Source organism: Rhinopithecus roxellana, chromosome 2 (genome assembly GCF_007565055.1).
Source record: "Rhinopithecus roxellana isolate Shanxi Qingling chromosome 2, ASM756505v1, whole genome shotgun sequence".
NCBI classification, from domain to species: Eukaryota; Metazoa; Chordata; class Mammalia; order Primates; family Cercopithecidae; genus Rhinopithecus; species Rhinopithecus roxellana.
Window position 1 is genome coordinate 1,431,509 of NC_044550.1, and position 24,657 is coordinate 1,456,165.

At 35.9% G+C, this 24,657-nt stretch overlaps 1 protein-coding gene across 9 annotated transcripts in view; it reads right to left on the reverse strand.

Moving 5' to 3' along the window:
* SNCA (synuclein alpha) overlaps positions 1-24,657 on the reverse strand; it is a 122,726-nt gene that overhangs the window by 36,958 nt on the left and 61,111 nt on the right. The gene's annotated exons all lie outside the window — the stretch shown is intronic.

The window sequence follows — 24,657 nt, forward strand, 5'->3', positions numbered from 1 at the left end:
ACTAAGAAACTAGAGCAAATTAAAAGTATGCTGTGTCCTATTAATTTGATACAGGCAGACGAAATCTAAAAACAAAAAAGATTCGATGTTTAAGAAGAACTTTATTTTAAGTAGTTGTAGAACATATGCTTAAACTGAGTGAACTTTTTATGAACTTTTCATCAGAAATTATTTTTTTAATTGTTGTTTTTCTCCTGTGTCTGTGACTGAATAAATGGTCTCTGCTCACTGGAATACTTCACGTGCTTTCTCTCTCAGTTGTAGGTATGTTCCTTTCTATTCAGATACCAAAGGCCTATGGGTATCTGCAAATTAACAGTTTAATTCACTGTTATGTTCCATCATTGTGAAGAAGAACAGGAAATTAACATATCCGTAACCACGTCCTTATTATATAATGTGAAAGTATAAATTAAAACATACAATGTTCATTAAACTGAGATAAAACCACATTTTGAAAATAAAGTTTAGTACGTGGATACTTAGTATCACATTGGCCATACTAAGCTTATGACTTGCTTTTAATATTTTGATTGCAAATAAATTTGAAAGCTAATGTATGGAGTACAACAATAGTGAAAAGCATGGGCTTTGGGGTTGGACATGGCTATGCATCCGAAATACTAGGTCTTTGATCAAGGACAAGTTATTAAACTTCTCAAAATGCCTATATCACTAGTTACTGTGAAAATTAAAAGAGACAGTGCATGTAAAAGCTATAATCCTGTGCCTGGCCCATCTTAAGAGCTCAGTGTATGTTAGCGATTGTAAAGATTTGTTACCAAGTCAGAGTAAACTCTGTAGTTTAAAATACTATGTTTCTTTGATTAAATGACACATTTTTCACACATTTTTTGTTTCTGATATTAAGATACATTTTTAAAATTAGTGTGTATATTCCCCTTCCTGTCTCCTCAAGCCCTTTCAAAAACATCATTAAATCCACTATGTATCTTGTTATTGGATAATAGATTCAAGAACATATCGGAATAGTAATTGCGTTGTATTTGATTCAGTGGCTGAGATTGAAGGGCAACTAACCAACAGAGGAGAAGATATTATTGATTGTTCTAAAGGTTTATCCTCAAAAGCTTTCCTTTACCCTATCTTGTTACATCTTTTTTAAACAATGCTAATTGTGTCCCTTGTACATATTTTTATCCAACTCTTCAGCAAACATCTTCTATGTGACCAACATACTATGAGGTGCTGGAGATGCAGGGAAGAGTAAGATGCTATCCTTGACCTGCAGTTATCTTGAAGCTAGTTGGGGTAACAAACCATTAAGACATGCAGCAGCATAGCTTTTGTCTGCAGAAGCAGATGGGGATCCGAGGGTTGGAAATAATACAGAGGAGAGAGGGATTCATTTGAAGAGTTCTCTTGTTGCATGCTTAATGTAATTAAAGTACCTAGCCACTAGTAGATGACAGTTTTCTAATTTTACATATCATGTAATCCCCTTGGTCTTGAAGGTATTGAGGGTGTCCATTACTTGAATGTGGTGACATTAATAATTTCTTAGATAAAATGTATACTGCTCCCTATCATAAATTCCCTGCCTCCCAGACTTTCTACGAGCCTCAAATGGATATGTGGAGGGAAGGACCTGCTGATCTAAGAATATCCCTAGTGTCAAGGAAGTAAATGGTCAAGCAAGGTTGTCCTAAGAAGCCATGTTACCCCTTCTGCTGGTGAGCACAGAGTCCAGGTGTAAAATCTTTGTTTTTTTCTTTCTTTCTCTTGCCACCCAGGATGGAGTGCAGTGGTGCAATCTCGTCTCACCTCAACCTCCACCTCCCGGGTTCAATCGATTCTCCTGCCTCAGCCTCCTGAGCAGCTGGGACTACAAGCACCCGCCACCACACCTGGCTAATATTTTGTATTTTTAGTAGAGACAAGGTTTAACCATGTTAGCCAGGATGGTCGTGATCTGACCTTGTCATCTGCCCACCTTGGCCTCCCAAAGTTCTGGGATTACAGGCGTGAGCCCCCGCGCCTGGCTGTAGAATCTTTACCGGTTACTGTTGTCCACATGGGGAAGAACCTTGACATGTGAAGTGTTCATTGAATAAATATTTTTATTGAATATTCTTCTAACAAAATCTGAAAAAAGTACAGAGTTATTTTTGAAATGGATGAGAATTTATGGTAATTTAGCAAGTTCACTGTATGTATCCTGTTTTCAGTTATCATTGCTACTGAATTATTTATCTTTAGATATATAAATTATAGTCAAGATGCTTACAATTGATTAAGGAAGAATGATTTTAAAACACAGAGCAAAATAAGTTATTTTAAATACAGAAGGCTATTCTTCTCCTCCATGAATAGCTGGCATTCCGTTTCTATTGTATATTAGGTTGAAATACGTGTTTTTGTCATTACCAGTGTTTTTCCACAGGAGAAGACTGAAGTCACAAGCATTTAATATTTGCTGAAAGTACTTAAACAGAAAAATATTGAGATTAAGAATTAAATAAGGTAGACAAACAGCTGGCTGCAAAAGAGACCTTAAAAAGTTTCTCACTGCCTGGCCAAAATGGTGAAACCCCATCTCTACTAAGAATACAAAAATTAGCGGGACGTGGTGCCGTGCACCTGTAATCCCAGCTACTCGGGAGGCCGAGGCAGGAGAATTGCTTGAACCCAAGAGGCAGAGGTAGGTTGCAGTGAGCCAAGATTGTGCCACTGCATTCCAGCCTGGGCAATAGAGCAAGACTCTGTCTCAAAAAAAGAAAGTCTCTCAGTCTATTGAGAATATACTTGATTTTTACAAGAAGAATCAATTGCTTTCCAAAGTTATTTATCTAAAATGTATGAATAAAAATGTATAACTATAAACATATCTATAAAACTGGTAAAGGTCAAAAGCTCAGGTATCTTTAACTTTCTCTACTTCTACTATTCACAAAAATATTTGCTCAGAGACACAGAAACTCATCTTCAAGATTTATTTTTATCTGGTTGGAGTTAGAGTTGCCTTGGTAACAGCTACTATCACCATATTAAGTGTTAACAACACATTTTTAAACATTTTTAACATTTTAAAAATGCAGATGCCAAAGTAGAGCAATGTAAGGAGGGAAAGTTGTAAGTTCCCTTTTTCCCACATCTACTTGACATTACAAGATTTGTACTACTTTCAGAAATTTTCCAGTGTTTAAAAAAAAATGCATCTATAAACACACATATATAGAGAGTACTTCTTATTGAAGTAATCACCTTAAAAATTACGTAATGCAATGAAAACCACAATGGTTTTCCTACCATTGACTAAGAAAGTGAAAGACCTTTCTTCTGAAAGTGAGGAGGGCCTCTTGCCTCCTGTCATTTATGAATAGAACTCTGTAGTCAGAACCAGACATTTCTGGCATTTGGTCTACGATCATTTTGAAGGGCAAGACTGGTGCTGTGTTGCTAAGCACAAACAGTTTGATGTTTGGCTCCAAAAATATGCTCGAGATTAGTTCTTCCCTCAGCAACAGGCGCTCAGCCAAATAATTTTTAACCAACTCTCAGAGCCCACTATTGCTTGAGCTACTGAGATCCTATTTTAGGTTATTGCTATCAAGATATAGAGGAGAGTGAAATACTGACACTTGTGAGATCCTAAGACTTACACTAAATCCATACAATTTCTGTTCTGACTTAAAAATTAAAAAAAAGAGAGATGAAAAGTGTGACATTTTCAAACCATGTAGTTGGTTTATTTCACCTTAAACTCCAAGTTACAGAAGTATTTTGTTGTTGTTTGTTTTGTTTTATAACTAGACTTGGTGGAATACAGAGCATAAACATTTTAAACAAAATACTAAACTTCTAGAACAGTGGACCACTTAAAATGAAAACCTTAAGATTTTCCTTAGATTAAGTTTTTTATTCTCAAAAAGAAAAGTAAAAGGAAGTTGAATTTCTAAATGGTGCAGGACAAATGAATAAAATACATTTTGCCTCTGTCTTAAACTTAGTACAGATGTGCAATCTCTTTAACACTATGTAAAAATTCAGTCTTTTCTTTCTTTGGTTTCCAAATAACAATGAAATGAAACATTTTCCTTTTATGTGTAATTAATACAGTTTAATTAAGAGTTATGGAGCATCTTTCCACCTCATGGTGTATCTATGCAGCTGAATTTCTTCAGCATTTGCTTTTTTAATTTGTATAAGGAATAACCATTCCATATCTTAGAAATCTTTGAAATTAGAAGTTGATCTAATAGCATCTCTAATGTAGTCTCTCCTTGAATTTAAAATATAATAGATATGATCTGTTATCTAAAAGATACAGTGTTTACTGGCATATAACTGTTGTGTTGAGAATTTTTCATTGAATTAACTATATTTCCCTTCAAATTTTTGTTTTATGGTCATATCTCATAATCCACCTCTGAATCAATGAACACTTGTATTGGTGGAGAAAACAAAGATCCTTCAGACAGACTTTCTGTGTGGTACGTTCTTTCTGTTTCTTTTCTAATAACATTAACTTACATTTTAAATTATTATATTTCACTCTATTTTCACAGTTCATCAAATCATACTCAGATATTTAAAAATAAATTTTATTGTGTATATTTACAGTAAACAGCATGCTGTTATAAGATGAATGTATATAGTGAAATGGTTATTATAGCGACAAAAATTAGCATATCCATGATCTCACATAGTTACCCACTTTTTCCCCTGTGGCAAGAGCAGCTATAATCTACTCAATTAGCAAAAATCCTGAATACAACACATTATTACTAACTATAGTTGTCATTCCTACATGTCAGCTTTATAGTTCCTCCTACATACTTGCTACTTTGTATCCTTTGATTTACATTTCCCAGTCTCCTCCCTGCCACCTCACTCATGGTAACCACTGTGTGCACTGTGTTTTATGTTTTGTTTTTTATTTTGAGACAGAATTGCACTCTTTGCCCAGGCTGGAGTGAAGCGGCACCATCTCGGCTCACTGCAACCTACACCTCCTGAGTTCAAGTGATTCTCCTGTCTCAACCGCCCCAGTAGCTGGGATTACAGGCACCCATCACCAGGCCCAGCTAATATCTGTACTTTTAGTAGAGACGGCGTTTCGCCATGTTGGCCAGGCTGGTCTTGAACTCCTGACCTCAGGTGATCCACACACCTGGGCTTCCCAAAGTGCTAGGATTACAAGCGTGAGCCACCATGTCCGGCTAGTAACTACTTTTTTATTTTAACTGTATATTTGACCTTTTTCTTTTTAGATTCCACATATAAATAAGATTATGCAATTTTGTGTGTGAGTGTGCATTGGGCTTATTTCCTGTAGCTTAATATCCTCCAGGTCCATGCATGTTGTGGTAAATGACAGGGTCTCCTCCTTTTTTAAGGTTGAATAATATTCCATTGTATATACATATACCACAGTTTATTTTATCCATTCATCCACCAACACATACCTAGGTGGTTTCCATATCTTGGCTACTGTAAATAATGCTGCAATGAATAGAGCAGTGCAGATAACTTTATGAGGTGATGAATTCATTTCCTTTGGGTACATACCCAGAGGAAGGATTGCTGGGTCTTAGGTAATTCTAATTTTAATTTCTTTGGGAACCTCCATACTATTGTCCATAATGGCTACGCGAATCTATATTTCCACCAACAATGTATGAAGGTTCCCTTTTCTCTGCACACTTACCAACACTTAAACTGAACATGTAGCCTTTTCCTTTTTATTATTCTCTAAACAATATAGTATAAAAGCTATTTACATAGAATTTACATTGTATTAGGCATTATCAGTAATCTAGAGATAACTTAAAGCAGCAGTCCCCAACCTTTCTGGCACCAGGGACTGCTTTTGTGGAAGAAATGTTTCCATGGACAGGGATGGTGAGGGGAAGGGGAGTGGTTTTGGGATGATTTAAGCACATTACATTTATCATTAGATTTTCATAAGGAGTGCACAACCTAGATCCCTCACATGTGCAGTTCACAGTGGGGTTCGTGCTCCTGTGACAATCTAATGCCACCGCTGATCTGACAGGAGGAGGAGCTCAGCTCTTGCTGTGCAGCCTGGTATTGAACAGCCTAACAGGCTATGGACCAGTACTGGTCGTGGCCCTGGGGTTGAGGACTCCTGATTTAAAGTATACGAGAAGCTGTGCATAGGTTATATACAAATACTAAGCCATTTTATAACAAGGGCTAGAGCATCTGCAGATTTTAGTACCCAACGGAGGTCCTGAAACCAATCCCCTATGGCTACTGAAGGACAACTGTGTATCATTCTTAACGAGAAAAAAAACAAAATCTGTTTTGTAAATAAAATTTTTTTCAGTATTATTTCCATTTCACTCTGGAATTCAGTTAGAAATTAAGATTAACAAAACATTAATTGACTAGTAAAATGTACCAGTACTAGCAGTACATACCAAAAACTAATAATGATATTCCAATAACACTAAATAATGATGACATTTGTATTTCAGCTGAGAGTAGCTTATGGTTCTTCCCCACAAGTGGCTCATTTATTGATGGTCATTTTTTTCTTAACTCCTGGTCTTTCTCACAGTCAGCGAAAACAGTCCTTTATCATACAAATAAAAAAGTTGTCTCACCATTCCTCTGTACTTTTTCTCTTAACAGACTTGTGTTTTGAACTCTTATTTATACTTTTTTTTTTTTTTTTTTTTTTTTTGAGACAGGGTCTTGCTCTGTCACCCAGGCTGGAGTGCAGTGGAGTGACCTTGGCTCACTGTGGCCTCAGCCTCCAGGTTCAAACAGTTCTCCTACTTCCGTTTCTTGAGTAACTGGGATTACAGGTGCCCAACACGACACCCAGCTAATTTCTGTATTTTTAGTAGAGACGGGTTTCACCATGTTGGCCAGACTCGTCACTATCTCCTGTTCTCAAGTGATCCCCCCAACTTGGCCTCCCAAAGTGCTGGGATTACAGGCATGAGCCACCATGCCTGGCCTTATTTATACTATATTAACTCTAATAATCACGATACCACTTTCTGTTGTAATTCTTTAGGCACTTCTTTGTACGTTTTTAATTAACATGCAGTTATGTAGTTATATATTTATGTTTAGATGTATCTAAACATAAATATTTATATCTCCAAGTAGCCAATATTCTACATGAAGTGATTAAGGATTTATTTATCCCTGAAATTATGAAAAGTCTGCCTTTTATTTCTTCGTTGCATCGCGCTACAGTACACACACATGTGGACACACGAATGCACACACATGCACACTGGGTTCTGCTAATTATCACTTCCTTGGTTCCAAATCATCTCCCAACCCCTAAGCCACCTGTGTGCATACCAATCTTCCCACTGCCTACCAGCTCCATGTCAGATGACCTCCATCAGTAGTATCTCAATTTACGGTGTCTCGCTTTTCTGACACATAGTAACAAGTGAGGTGTTAAGACTAACAAGAGAAAGAAAGCATTATTCTTATCTGCCCAGAAAGAACACAATGAGCAAATTGTCTTTTATTTGAGGGAAGAAGGCTTCACTCTACTATATTTTGAAGATATTCCAAAACTGCAACAAACCCTTTAATTATTTTACTTTCATCTTTTACCAAAAAGGCCAACTTTTAGATTGAGGCAATGAAAACTCAGAAACTTTTCTTGGAATGACCTTCAGATTTGAGATGACCACTGTTTCAACACTATTTCAGTTATAACTCTTACTCTATATTCACTTAAGCAAGTTTGATTCTGAAAAATACAAATAGCTTCCTTTCTCTCGAGCTAGGACTGCATTTAGAAGGGAATAAATGGTAGATTTTATTCAAATTTGATGACAGTTTCTTCTTTTTGTGCTATGACACAGTAGCAATGTAGATTGAATGCTTTTACATGTATTTTTTAAATTGCCATAGAGAATTATTTGTATTAATCATAGATTTCCAAGGCTGCAAAAGCTAAATAGTGAAGCATATAATAATGGTAGCATTAATTTGAAAAAAAAATTCTAACTAGCAAAACACGAGTCTAGATGTAGATATCATGTTCAAAAATCACAAAGCAGATTGCCAGCAAAAAATTTAACCAAGTTTTTCCCCTCTGGAAAATTAGCTTTATTTCTTAAAAAAATTCCTAATATTTAAATCTATTCACACATTTATAACTATACAAGGCTTTCCTTCTTTCATCAAATAAATAAGTATGAATGAGCAGAATGTTTTAGTATAAGTGTTTACAAAGTTTATTCACATTCAGAACTAAGGAATAAGCAGGAAAAAAAGAGTAAATAAAAACAAATGAATTCTTTTCCCCCGCCCTCTCTGTTTGTTTCCAATCACTTAAATCCTTTTGATGATAAATCGTAAGTAGCTTCATGCTTTAGTTCATGTTGACAATATTCTTATATCTACATCATTAATAATCAAAATGGTCTGTCTTTAGTTTTGCTGCCTCTAAGTCAGAGCTCAGTATTGTTGCTCTACAATACAAATGTTAAGATGATTCTTCAGGAGCTTCTCATCACCTGTACTATAATGCTGCTAGCATGAGAGCACCCACCTAGCCTTCTTATCTCAAGTCCTGCCCTGCCACTCTTTTACATACATCCCCTCTCTGATTCACCCTTAGACAGAGTCAGAGAGGGTCACACATTTTGCCTTTTCCTGAATTAATATTCGCATTTTACCCCTTGCTTTAGCACATGTGAATCCATTTGTCCAGTATGCCTTTGCTCACCTGTATACAAGAAGAGCTACATATCAGATCAAAAGGAACATCAAAGGCGCTGCTTCTTACAGTCCCATGCCCGTTCCTCCAATTCTCACCACTTCTGGATGCACTGTTTCTTATGAGCTTCCTGAAATATGCTGTGCCTTTTTGCTTTCTGCATATGGGCATCTCCAGTGCCAAAGTAAGAGGAGATTTCTGCAGAATTTCAGGAAGTTAATATCCTAGTGGCAGTTCTCAGACAGTGGGAGACAGGAGCTAATGATTGTTTCTTCGTTTTGTCCTTCAGGCTGATAATTCAGAAAACCAATCTGCACAATGCTTGAGAAGGTGCGGAGAATTAGAGCCCTCATTGCCCTCAGTGCAGTATCTTTATTTTGGCTTTTTCTCTTTATTCATCACATGCTCCTGTTTCCCAAGATTACCACTCACATATACTACTTGCACCCCACACTATATTTCAGGCTCTGCTTTCAGGGTAATGAAACCAAGCTAAAGGCAAAATCCAACTTTTGTTTAAACTCATCCTGCTTCTGAGCTCCCAAGATCCCTGAACCGACTTCTCTTATAGAATTTATTATAGAAAGTTCTTTAAGCATGAGATTTCTGTAGTTTATCTCCACTGTCAATATAGTCTCTGGCCAATGAAAGCTGTTCAGTTAATGTGTGGTGATTCAATACATGCACTAGTAATTCTCATTTATGAACATTTTGTTAAATCGTGACCTGTAGGAAATAGGCATGTAAAATGCACCTGTAAGTTTTATAGCACCTAGTACTGAGTGACAGCTAAAACATATTTGTAGAATGAAAGAAAACAAAGGAAGTTGACTCACCAAAACAATACACATGGCCAAAGCCTGGAAAAAAGTAACAGTGTCCTATTGTAACTTCTGGGATGTATAAGGAAGAAAGAAAAACAAGATTGGCACCTTTTCTCAGACTTTAGACCAAGAGATATTAACTTGGAGAGGGGAAAGCATATAGTCTGAAGAGAAATGGGACTAACGAAGGTATCACTTTCTTTTACTATCTCTCAGACAGAGTCAGACTTGCTGCAATGCAATCCCGAGGCAGCACTGCTCTGGACAAGGTACGAGCACTCTGACCATTCATATTTTTATTCTTTTTTTTCTTTGAGACAGAGTCTCGCTGTGTCACCCAGGCTGGAGTGCAGTGGCATGATCTCAGTTCACTGCAACCTCTGCCTCCTGGGTTCAAGTGATTCTCCTGCCTCAGCCTCCCAAGTAGCTGGGAATACAGGCACCCGCCACCATGTCTAGTTATTATTATTTTTTTTTTTGTAAATTTTTTGTATTTTTAGTAAAGACAGGGTTTCACTATGTTGGCCAAGCTGGTCTTGAACTCCTGACCTTGTGATCTGCCCGCCTTGGCCTCCCTCAAAGTGCTAGGATTACAAGCATGAGCCACCATGCCCAGCCCATATTTTTATTCTTAAAGACCCAGAACTATATGCATCTAGTGTTCCCCAAGTTTTCTTCTTTGTCTTTTAACATTCCAGGAAAACATGTTAGTTTAGCATAGATATTGAGTGTTTTGCTAGATCATGCATAGTTCCATATCCTTTTGACCCTCTGTTTGCTGTAGCCAGCCTTGATTCCTTGGATTCATGGTCACCCTATACCATATTCACTAATCCACCAATGAAAGGTTATGTAATTTATAACACTCAACTCAGGGTTTTCTAATAACAATCTTTATCAATGTTCTATAGGCTTGAAAATTAATTTAATATTTATACCATTGTGCATAAAATACAATAAAAACTTTAACTTAATCACGAAATTCATGCGTACTTTTACAGCCTTATTAGTCATTCGGAAGTAAATGTGGACTCCAGTTTTGTGGGTAGGGTTTACAGAAGTATGTTTTACTAAAGTTTAGAGAAAAGATCAGTATAAAAATATGAAATTTTACCAATAGCATTATTAGAAATAGTTAAAAGACAAAGCTTAAGTATTTTCATAATCATATAACTTTTTAAGTGACGGAACGACTAAAGAAACATTTAGTTAATTCTGAAATATTTGTTGTAAAATTTCTATGTGTTTTGAGGAAAAATACTTTTATTCAGTCATAAAATTTTCCACTTATAGAAACAATTTGTTTACTTGAAAAATTATAAAATTTTCAAGTAAAAGTGGTTATACTGGCAAGTTATTAAAACATAGATAAAAGTTCTTCCCACACTTAGACACATGATTAGAAAAAAAAGGCAATAAGATTTTCACATAGAATTCTAAGGTTAAATAGAATTCACTTGTATTTGCTTGTCTAAGATGCAATGAGATTTGGAGGCAATGGGGGTGGACTCTATCAAATCAGACACATGGAAGAGGTTATAATGTGAGAATATATATTTCTTCATTTTCTCAGCCCACATTTGAAATAACAATTTGCAAGAGTTTTGCTTTGCTCAAAACTCAGTATTAGCCCTGATTAGCTAAAATGCTCAGATTTCCATTCAATCCTTAAAAACAGATCCACACTTAGTCATTCTTCACACCTCTCCCCTCGCCCTCTCACACCCAAATTGTTAACTTTTTTCTCTATTCTCACATTTATAGTCTGGTTCAGACTTCTGTGATCTCTCACACTTGTGGTTAAATTTCTGAAGTGAAATTCCTATCCCTAATTTCCTCTCTTAATTCTATGCATGTCATCAGACTTGCAATTTTTTCTAAACCCAAATGTGATTTCACTAGACTCCTGTTAAAAAACTATCAATGCATCCACATTGCCCACTGGCTATAGAGTTCAAACTAGAGTCATTCACTACTTAGACAACCAGCTTCCCAGCTCCACCTCTGGGTATTCTTTCTCTTGCTTTCAAGATGGTGTTGAGAATACAAGGTGAATATGACAGCCACTGCTCTCAGTGAGCTCATAGTCTAAGTGAGGAGACAGATGAGCAGATCATCACAAAAGAAATTGGCAAGTGCAATGACAAAAGTGTGCACAGGTGCAATGAGAACCAAGAGGAAGAATATATAATAAGCCTGGGGAGGAAGAGAAGATTCAGGGAGACTTACTGGAGGATGCAATGCCCTCAGAAAGTCTTGAACTGTAGGTAACAGTTGGTTAAGAGAAGGGTAAAGAAAGAAAAGGAAAGAACAGCAGAGGGTGCCTAAGTAAGAAAAGCCTGGGTAATACTGCCAAAAGAAATCTACAATTAAATGCAATTCCCATCAAAACACCACCAACATTCTTCACAGAACTAGAAAAAAAAGCCTAAAATTCATATGGAACAAAAAAAGAGCCCACATAGCCAAAGCAAGATTAAGCAAAAAGAACAAATGTGGAGGCATCACATTACCTGCTTTCAAACTGTACTATAAAGCCATAGTCACCAAAACAGCATGGTACTTGTATAAAAACAGGCACATAGACCAATGAAACAGAATAAATAACCTAGAAATAAACCCAAATACTAACAGTCAACTGATCTTTGACAAAGCAAATAAAAACATGAAGTGGGGAAAGGACATCCTATTCAACAAACGGTACTGGGATAATTGGCAAGCCACAGATAGCAGAATGAAACTGGATCCTCATCTCTCACTTTACACAAAAATCAACAAGATAGATGAAAGACTTAATCTAATACCTGACACTATAAAAATTCCAAAAGATAACATTAGAACAACCCTTCTAGACACTGGCTTATTCAGGGATTTAATGACCAAGAATCCCAAAGCAAATGTGATGAAAAGCAAAGATAAATAGCTGGGACTTAGTTAAACTAAAGAGCTTTTGCATGTCAAAAGGAAAGTATGTCAGCATGTTTGCATGTCAGCAAAGTAAGCAGAAAACCCGCAGAGGGGGAGAAAATCTTCATAATCTGTACATCTGGCAAAGGACTAATAGTTAGAATCTACAATGAACTCAAAAAATTAGCAAGAAAAAAACAAACAATCCCATCAAAAAGTGGGCTAAGGACATGAATAAACAATTCTCAAAAGAAGATATACAAATGGCCAACAAACATATGAAAAAATGCTCAACATCAGTAACGATCAGGGAAATAAATACAAATCAAAACCACAGTGGAATACTACCTTACTCCTGAAAGAATGGCCATAATAAAAAATCACAAAAGAATAGATGCTGGCATAGATGCGGTAGAAGGGGGAACACTTCTACACTGCTGGTGGGAACAACTATTGAAGAGAGTATGGTGATTCACACGTATGTTTATTGCGGCACTATTCACAAGAACAAAGACTTGGAACCGACCCAAATGTCCATCAATGACAGATTGGATTAAGAAAACATACACCATGGAATACTATGCAGCCATAAAAAAGGATGAGTTAATGTCCTTTGTAGGGACATGGATGCAGCTGGAAATCATCATTCTCAGCAAACTATCACAAGAACAGAAAACCAAACACTGCATGTTCTCACTCATAGGTGGGAATTGAACAATGAGATCACTTGGACACAGGAAGGGGAACGTCACACACCAGGGTCTGTTGTGGGGTGGAGGTAGGGGGGAGGGGGGAGGGATAGCATTAGGAGATATACCTAATGTAAATGATAAGTTAATGGGTACAGCACACCAACATGGCACATGTATTCATATGTTACAAACCTGCATATTGTGCACATGTACCCTAGAACATAAAATATAATTTTAAAATAAATAAATAAATAAAAGAAGTAAAAATAGAACTACCATTTGATCCAGTAATCCCACTACTGGGTGTCTGCCCAGAGGAAAAGAAGTCATTATACGAAAAAGATACTTGTACACACGTTTATAGCAGCACAATTCACAATTGCAAAATCGTGGAACCAACACAAATGCCATTAATCAATGAGTGGATAAAGAAACTGTCTATACCTATATCTATATCTATATCTATAATTTCACATATATATCATATATATCACATATATGTATCTCATATATATACATATATATATATATGATGAAATACTACTCAGGAAAGGAATGAATTAATGGCACTCACAGCAACCTGAATGAGACTGGAGACTATAATTCTAATTGAAGTAACACAGGGATGAAAAACCAAACATGTATGTTCTCACTCATAAGTGACAGCTAAGCTATGAGGATGCAAAGGTATAAGAATGACACAGTGGACTTTGGGGACTCAGGGGAAAAGGGTGGGTAGAGGGCGAGGGAAAAAAGACTACAAATTGAGTGCAGTGTATACTGCTCGGGTGATAGGTGCACCAAAATCTCACAAATCACTGCTAAAGAGCTTACTCATGTAATCAAATACCACCTGTTCCCCAAAAGCCTATGGAAATTTTAAAAAATGTAGAAAAAGAAAATAAACAAAAACCTGGGTAGAAGCAGCTTGGTACTACTGATGTCCAAATGACACTTCTGTGAAGCTTTCCACAGTCTTCTCTTTCAGAGTTCAATTCTTGTTTCTCTGTGCTCTCACATTACTTTATACTTATATCCATTACCACACCCATAACAATGAACTATGACTGAGACAGTGCAACCTCTATTCACCTTTGCATCTCCAACCCCTAGAGTCTGCCCACCTTGCATGATCTGCACAAATGTTCTGTGATTGTATACACAGAACATTTGATGTATCTTATAGGTACATAAGATCGATTAAGTGGAGATGGAAATTTTACAACTTTTTGTTTTTGAAATTTTATAACTTACAATGATGGAATCACAGAAACTGGGAGATTTAGCACATGCTCATAAACTTTCCTTGTAAACTATGTGGAATCTTGTAAACTATGTTTAAACATTAGAGGCAAAAAAACTAATATGGAAAAATATTCCCAACAGTTTGATATTTGATGTCCCAAACTATTGTGGAATTGGTTGTAAGAAAAAACAGCAAACTACCCTGCTGATTTCCCATGAAGCTTAACCCTCTCTCACATTTCAGAACCAGCCTGACTTAAGCCTCTACGTACTTAAACAGCTTCAAATGCCTATCTGAGACAGCATTGTAATGAGTCTCTGCCCCTGTCTGTCTGTCCATAATAGGTACTAATTCACTTTTCTTTAGTTGTTGGACCTAGGACACAATAAACACCAAGTTACATTTCTATTAGTTGCATCTTGGAAGTGCCTGAGAACTGATCACTGGGCACCTACCTTTTTACCTAAGTCTCCCCTAATGTTGGTCTGTTTACCTGTTAGTGGTAGAGCCTGGTACATAGAATTATCTCCTTGCCATCTGTGTCCCACAACACATATCTTGCATGGGCCCTTTCCCGAGAGAGGTGCTTTTAAGTCAGTGTTCCAGATACCTAGTTCCCCTGCCCCAGGTGCCTCAATTTGTACACCTAGGATCCTACTTTGAATCTTCTCCTCAATGACAAGTATCTGTACTCATTTTGTTTGGGTCCATGCCATGTTCCTGCAGGAACTGAAACCCACCTACTCCTTGATGACCTTCCAAGATGCCTGTCTGTACTATAGTGGACCTCCCTTCCTGCCTCACAGATGTCCAAGTGTGTGTGTGTGTGTGTGTGTGTGTGTGTGTGTATTTGGTTTTTACTGGGTGTGTGTGTGTGTGTGTGTGTGTGTGTGTGTATTTGGTTTTTACTGGATTCCTGAGGAAGGCCTTCCACTGAACTTCATTCATGTGCTTTGCTACCTGTTAGAAAACATAACCTAATGTAAATGTAAACCTCTGGTGCCTCTAGTTTTACTGAGTTATGCTGTATAAATCTTGGTTCCTGGTTCTTTCTGTTGCCCTGTTATGAGATGTATCACCCTAAGCCAAGCCCAAACACTAAGATAACAAGCACTAAAGATGACGAATATTCTGAAGAGTTTTCAGGAAACATATGAATGTCACAGAATTGTTTGTGGCCAACACCTCAGTACCAGTAACAGATATTTCATGTTATATAGTGGGGTCCTTAAGAAACACTACACCAGCCTGTAAAGCCCATTGATTAGTAACTTGCAAATTATTTTTCAAATGTCTTTCCAAATCTATTGCACAAAATAATAAAAATACTATTTTGAAAATTATGCATGAGCCATTTATTGTTAGCAGAATATTTTATCTTAAATTTTAAATATTTGTTAGAATGTATAAAATATGCTAGGTTGGTGCAAAAGTTATCGCAGTTTTTGCCAGTACTTTTGATGGCAAAAGGTGCAATTACTTTGCACCAACCTAATATGTAAAAATATATGCAGCTGACAAACATTGAACAATATAGGTTTGAACCGCGCAAGTCTGCTTACATACAAGTGTCTTCTGCCTCTGCCACCCCTGAGAGAGCAAGACCCACACCTCCACTTCCTCCTCTCCTAAGCCTACTCAACATGAAGACAACCAGGATGAAGATCTTCATAATAATCCATCTCCACTGAATGAATGGTAAACGTATTTTTTCTTCCTTATGGGTTTTTAATAACATTTCCTTACTTTACTATAAGACTACAGTGTATAACACATATAACTTAAAAATGCATGTTAATCTACTATTTATGGCATCAGCAAGGCTTCTAGTCAACAGTAGGCTGTTAGCACTTATGTGGATTTTTGACTGCTTGGGGGATTGGCACCCCTAACCACTGTGTTGTGCGAGAGTCCGCTGTATATTAGTTAGTATTTATAAAATTAGAATATACTTTTAAAAGCACTCTAAAATCTTGAAATTTTGATATAAAACAATTACAGCCTTCAAATTTTCATTCCTGCCTCTAAACTCTTTTCTTTTAAAACATTCTGCAAATCTCCATCACTTTAATTATTATAAAGCTTCCATTTTATCATGTTATTTCTCTTATTCAAGGTTTTCAAGGATCTGATTAAATCTCACTCTTGTATGACTAGTTGCCGGACAATCAACTCTTTACAACAATTATTTGTTCTTCTTCAAAATTATTGTCTCAGGGACCACAAGAGAAAATGGCAGATACGAGGGAAAATTCCAGATCTTTCCACTGAAACCATCTACCCAAATGAGAAGGAACCAGAAAACACAAAAATAATTCTGGCAATCTGATAAAACAAGTTTCTCTAACACCCCAAAAAGATCACACTAGCTTTCCAGCAATGGATCCAAACCAAGAAGAAATCTCTGACTTGCTCAATAAAGAATTCAGAAGGTTGATTATTAAGTTACTCAACGAGGCACCAGAGAAAGGTGAAAACCAACTTAAAGAAATTTTAAAACAATACCAGATAAGGATGAAAAAGCCTCCAGAGAAATAGATATCATTAAAGAAAGTCAATCACAACTCCTGGAAATGAAAGACACACTTAAAGAATTGCAAAATACAATGGAAGTTTTCAGCAATAGAATCAAACAAGTAGAAGAAAGAACTTCAGGACTCTAAGACAAGGCTTTCAAATTAACCCTATCTGACAAAGATGAAAAAAGAATAAAATAGTGGACAAAGCCCCCATGAAGTTTGGGATTACGTTAAACTACCAAACAATAGAATAATTGGTGTTCCTGAAGAAAAAGAGAGATCTAAAAGTTAGGAAAACATATTTGAGGGAATAATCAAGAAAAACTTCCTAGTCTTGCTAGAGATCTAGATATCCAAATATAAGAAGCACGGAGAACACCTGGGAAATTCAATGCAAAAAGATTACCACCTGGGCACACAGTCATCAGGTTATCTAATGTCAAGATGAAGGGAAGAATCTTAAGAGCTGTGAGGCAAAAGCATCAGGTAACCTATAAAGGAAAACATAGCAGATTAACAGCAGATTTCTCAGCATAAACCCTCTAGCCAGAAGAGATCGGGCCCTATATTTAGCTTCTTAAGCAAAATAATTATCAGCCAATAATTTTGTATCCAGTGAAACTAAAGTTCATAAATTAAAGAGAGATAAAGCCTTTTTCAGACAAAGATATGCTGAGAGAGTTTGCCAATACCAAGACAGCACTAAGAAATGCTAAAAGGAGCTCTAAATCTTGAAACAATACCTTGAATACATCAAAATAGAACCTCCTTAAAGCATGAATTTCACAGGACCTATAAAATAATTACACAATTAACAACAACAAGGTATTGAGGCAACAGTGATGAATAGAACAGTACCTCATACCTCAATACTAATGTTGAATGTAAATGGCCTAAATGCTATGCTTAAAAGGTACAGAATGGAAGAATGTATAAAAATCCATCCACCAAATATTTGCTGTCTTCAAGAGACTTGCCTAACACATAAAGACTCACATAAACTTGAGGTAAAGGGGTGGAAAAAGATATTCCATGCAAATGGAAACTAAAAGTGAGCAAGAAGAGCTATTCTTATATCCAACGAAACAGATTTTAAAGCAACAACAATTTAAAAAGACAAAGAGAGACATTATATAATGATAAAATAATTAGTTCAACAGGAAAAATTTACAATCCTAAGTATATATGCGCCTAACACTGGGGCTCCCAAATTTATAAAGCAATTACTACTAGACCTAAGACATGAGATAGACGGCAACACAGTAATAGTGGGGGACTTCAGTACTTCACTGACAGCACTAGACAGGTTATCAAGACAGAAAGTCAACAAAGAAACAATGGACTTAAACTATACCTAGAACAAATATACTGAACAGATATTTACAAAACATTCTACCCAACAACTACATCCTTTTCATCAACACATGGAATATTCTCCAAGACAGACCATATGAACAAGTCTCAATAAATTTAAGAAAATCAAAATTATATCAAGTACTCTCTCAGACCACAGTGGAATAAAACTGAAAATTAACTCCAAAAGAAACCCTCAAAACTATACAAATACATGGAAATTGAATAATCTGCTCCTGAATGATCTTTGGGTCAACAATGAAATCAAGAAAGATGAAAATTTTAAAAATATTTGAACTCAACAATAATAATGACACAACCTATCACAACCTCTGGGATATAGCAAAAGTCATGTTAAGAGCAAAGTTCATAGCCTTAAACGTCTATATCAAAAAGTCTGAAAGAGCACAAATAGACAATCTGAGCTTACACCTCAAGGAGCTAGAAAAACAAGACAAAGCAAACCCAAATGCAGCAGAAGAAAAGTAATAACAAAGATCAGAATAGAATAAATAAAATTGAGGTTTGGCATGGTGGCTCACACCTGTAATTGGAGCACTTTGGGAGACCAAGGTGGGTGGATCACTGTAGGTCAGTAGTTTGAGACCAGCTTGGTCAACATGGTGAAACCCCATCTCTACTAAAAATACAAAAATTAGCCAGGTGTGGTGGGCACCTGTAATCCCAGCTACTTAGGAGGCTGAGGGGGGAGAATCGCTTGAACCTGGAAGGCAGATGTTGCAGTGAGCCGAGATCATATGGTTGCACTCCAGTCTGGGTAACAAGAGTGAGACTCCGTCTCAAAAAATAAAAATAAAATAAAGAAAGAAAGAAAGAAAGAAAATTGAAACACAAAATACAATACAAAAGACAAATGAAACAAAAACCTGGTTCTTTGAAAAGATAAACAAAATCAACAGACCATTGGCAAGATTAACGAAGAAAACAAGAAAAAAGATCCAAAAAAGCTCAATTAGAAATGAAATGGGAGATACTACAACTCATACCACAGAAATAAAAAAGATTATTCGAGGCTACTGTGGACACACTTATGTACATAAACTAGAAAACCAAGAAGAGATGGACAAATTCCTGGAAATATACAACCCTCCCAAATTAAAACAGGAAGAAATAGAAACTCTTAACACAGCAATAATGCATAGTGAGAGTGAAACAGTAATAGAAAAAAATGTCAAGAAAGAAAAATGTCCAGGACCAGATGGATTCACAAGTGAATGCTATCAGAAATTCAAAGAAGAATTGGTACAAATTCTATTGAAACTATTCCAAAAGATAGAGAAAGAGGGAATCCTCCCTAAATCGTTCTATGAAGCCAGTATTACCCTAATATCAAAACCAGGAAAGGACATAACAAAAATAGAAAACTACAGACCAATATTCCTGATGAACAGAGATGTAAAAATCCTCAACAAAATACTAGCTACCTGAATCCAGTGGCATATCAAAAAGATAATCCACCATGATCAAGTGGGTTTCATAGCAGGGATACAGGGTTGCTTTAACATACGCAAGTCAATAAATGTGATATACCACATAAACAGAAGTAAAAACAAAAATCATATGATAATCTCAATAGATGCAGAAAAAGCATTAGACAAAATTCAGCATTGCTTTACAATTAAAACCCTCAGCAAAACTGGCATAGAAGAGACATACCTTAAGGTAATAAAAGCCACCTATGACAAACCCACAGTCAACATTATATTGAATGGGGGAAAAGTTGAAAGCATTTCCCACTGAGAACTGGAATAAGACAAGAATGCCTGCTTTCACCACTTCTATTCAACATAGTACTGGAAATCCTAGCCAGAGCTATCAGACAAGAGAAAGAAATAAAGAGCATCCAAATTGCTAAAGACGCAGTCAAACTATTGCTGCTTGCTGATGATATGACTGTATACCTAGAAAACCCTAAAGACTCATCCAAAATGCTCCTAGATCTGATAAATTAATTCAGTAAAGTTTCCCGATACAAAATCAATGTACACAAATCAGTACCAGTGCTATACACCAACAGCAACAAAACTGAGAATCAGATTAAAAACTTGACCCCCTTTACAACAGCTGCAAAACAAAACAAACAAACAAACAAACAAAAACAACTTAGGAATACACCTAACCAAACAGGTGGAAGATCTCTACAGGAAAACTACAAAATATTGCTGACAGAAATCACCGACAACAGAAACTAATGAAAACACATCCTATATTCATGGATTGGCAGAATTAATATTGTGAAAGTGACCACACTGCCAAAAACAATCTATAAATTCAACGCAACTCCCATCAAAATACCACCATCATTCTTCACAGAACAAGAAAAAAAATCTTAAAATTCATATGGAACAAAACAACAGCCCACACAGCCAAAACAAGACTAAGCAAAAATAACAAATCTGGAGGCATTAGATTACCGAAATTCAAACTATACTACAAGACTATAGTCAGGAACACAGCGTGGTACTATTATAAAAATAGACATGTAGATCAATGGAGCAGAGTAGAGAATCCAGAAATAAAGCCATATACTTACAGCCAACTGATCTTCAACAAAGCGAGCAAAAACATAAGGTGGGGAAAGGACATCCTGTTTAACAAATGGTGTTGGGATAATTGGCAAGCCACATGTAGAAGAATGAAACTGGATCCTCATCTCTCACTTTATACAGAAATCCACTCAAGATGGATCACAGACTTAAATCTAAGACCTGAAACCTTAAAAATTATAGAAGATAAGATTGGTAAAACTCTTCTAGACATTGACTTAAGCAAAGAGTTCATGACCAAGAAACCAAAAACAAAAATGCAACAACAACAAAAAAGATAAATAGATGGGACTTAAAACTATAAAGCTTCTGCACAGCAAAAGAAATAATCATCAGAGTAAACAGACAACCCACAGAATGGGAGAAAATATCTGTAAACTATACATCTGACAGAGGACTAGTATCCGGAATCTACAACAAACTCAAATCAGTAAGAAAAAAACAAATAATCCCATCAAAAAAGTAGGCTAAGGACATGAATAGACAATTGTCAAAAGAAGATATACAAAGAGCCAATGAACATATGAAAAAATGCTCAACATCTCTAATGACCAGGGAAATGCAAATCGAAACCACAGTGTGATACCACCTTACTCCTGCAAGAATTTCCATAATTAAAAAATTTTTAAAAATAGATGTTGGCACGGAAGTGGTAAAAAGGGAACACTTTTTTACACTGCTGGTAGGAACGTAAACTAGTAAAACCGCTGTGGAAGACAGTTATGGAGATTCCTTAAAGAACTAAAAGTAGAACAACCACTTGTTCCACTCTTGGGTATCTACCCAGAGGAAAAGAAGTCATTATATGAAAAAGACACTTGCACATGCATGTTTATAGCTGCACAATTCGCAATTGCAAAAATATGGAACCAACCTAAATACCCATCAACCAATGAGTGGATAAAGAAAATGTGATATGTTTACATATATATATATATTAATCAATCAAGTGATTTGCAGTGGATTCTTATATGCTGTATAAGGGTATATGTGAGACCCTATACCTGAGGCTCTCTATATAAAGAAGTATAATTCAGTGTAAGGTATGTAAATATAAATATATATATTTATGTAATATATACATAAATATACTTATATATGTGTGTATGTGTGTGTGTGTATATATATATAAACATGGGGGGTTGTGTGGACACTATGGAATACTACTCAGCTGTAAAAAGGAACAAAATAATGGCATTTGTTGCTACATGGATAGAGTTGGAGACCATTATTCGAAATGAAGTAACTCAGGAGTAGAAAAACAAACATTACATGTTCTTATTTATAAGTGACACCTAAACTAAAGGATGCAAAGGCATAAGAATGATCTAATGGACTCTAGGGACTTGAGGGGATGGGTGGGAGGAAGGTGAGGAATAAAAGACTGCACATCAGGTGCAGTGTATGCTGCTCAGGTTATGAGTGCACCAAAATCTCAGAAATCATACCTAAACAACTTTTTCATATAACCAAAAACAACCTGCTCCCCCAAAACTATTGAAATCATAATAAAGTTAATTTAAAAATTATTGTCTATAACACCAATATATTATTATTTATTAACGCATTCCTTTTAATGTATTATGTTATTTGCCATTAATTAAATTAGTAGTTATACTATTAAGCTGTTGTTATAATTAATTAATTAACCTCCCTTTATCAATTAGATTATAAAACCCTGAAGGCAACTGAGTAGAGGCCCAATAAGTGATTGCTGAATTGAAATGCTGAACTGAATTATACTTCTTTATATAGAGAGCCTCAGGTATGGGGTCTCACATATACCCTTACACAACATATAAGACTCCACTGCAAATCACTTGATGGATTAATCAACTGGTTGTACTTTGTAACGAGTTTTGCACAACTAAAATATCTTTCAGGAAAAGTGTAAAATATATTTCATTAATCTGTAAAAATGCAACTGGAAGTTTTGTGGCTTCCTCGTTTGAACTCGGCTCAAGAAGGCAAAACCTTTATAGACCCATAGTTTCCCCCCTAGGTACTGCTCTTTCACACATTTCTAAGCCTGACTAGATACATTGTAACATAAGCCGTGGTCACATAAGAGGTAGGTATCTCAGTAACATGCAACACCAGTCATGGAAAAAGAAAACTAAGTGTCCAAAAGAGTACAGAATCCTGATGGCAGCTAACATTTACTCTTAAACAGGAGGCCCTCTTCTTAAATTCTCAGGTAAGTGACTCTGTAATAAAAGGATTGTGTAGCATTTACCTAACAGCTTTACTTTAGGACTGTATACTGGCCTTAGATATTTTTAAAACTTGGTATATTTTGTTTCCAAACAAGAATATTACAAAAAATTTCCTAACATTTATATAACATAATTCTCAAAGTAGATATAGCCAAATAACTGACTTTTGCTAGTTTTTTCCAGACATTTGTCTTTTATGTACATGGCCAGAAACCACTTAGAACTGGTATAAAAACAAGTTAAGAAGCAAAATGTCAGTTGGTTCCTTTCTCTGTCCCAGAGCGCAGTGTTTCATTAGGAACTTTTCATCAAAAATAATAATGCAGAAGGTGTGACTTTTACAGTTTTCATATCTTCATATGTGGTGAAATTGTTTTAGTAATGTGAGAGTAAGTGTGATCTAGAAAAGAAAAATATCTTTAGATTTGAGAACAGGTGGTTAAAAATAATCATGACAGTGATTCAAGGTTAATGACCTACATGCTAAACTTGTTTTAATTTTTAAAAGCCATTACTAACTGAAAACGCCCTGCTTTAGCTGAACCAACACTTACAAGCATTTTTAAAAGATGTCTTGATACCTTCAGAAAAGTTCTCTTGCTGCTAGTTTCCCTGGAGCAACAGTAGGAAACCCCAGGTGGTTACTCCTTTGTGAATATAAGCATCCACATGAAATTGGTTGTTTCTGCATGCACAGGCAAACATGTTTTGTTATACTAACGTCTGAAGTACAAATAAAATGTAGAATCATTTTATTCTATAGACTTCCAAACCTAATTCTATTACTAACTAGTTCCATCAATAGTTAAATTATTATTTATCTTCTATCCAAAGGTCACTTGAAGGTCCTATCACTTTGGTGTGAGAAGAATCGGGTAAGACAAAAAGTTAGGCTTGCACCAGTTATCAAGAGAATATTAAGAAAGATTTTTAAGAAGGAAAATAGTTCCAGGTTCCAGATATTTGATACTTTTTTCACCAGAAAATAGGAAAGACAAACAGACTGGGTCTGCAATGTATTTTCAAATCAAACTTCTATTCTTCTATTTAATATAGTTTTACAGAGATGACTTGAGAAAACACACATTTCTTCTGAATCTTTATGTATAAATTTTTGACGGATCAGACACTCTTACTTGAATTAGGTGATCTCACATCTTTATCTATTGCTATGTACTGTTGTTTCTGTAGCCAAATGAATGGGCCATTGGCAATCAAGCCAAACAAATTTTGCTTTTACATCCAATTTTAGCATTAATCTACAGACATGGCTTTTCAATAGTGGAAAAGATATCTTCCAGTTTTAGTCCAAATTTAAGTATAGTTAAAGTTACATTTTGGGAAAAGCATCTTATCATTTTTTTTTCACTTGTGGGATGAAAAGTAGGATTAAACAGCCCATTATCTCTACTTTCTCTAACTGCCTTTACTAAAATTTTAAAATATTTCTTTTGAAGAAATAAGACATAATATTTGCCATTAAATTCTAAAAATATGAAACTAAGCAGATGCTAAGGCAATTGTGTTTCAACTGTGGGCTTATAAACTCTATTGAGAAACTCATTTATGATCATGAGTTTTTTTCAGGATGGACACATAAAGACAGATTTTTAAAATACTGGCCTGGAGAATAGGGAGAGAGGAGGT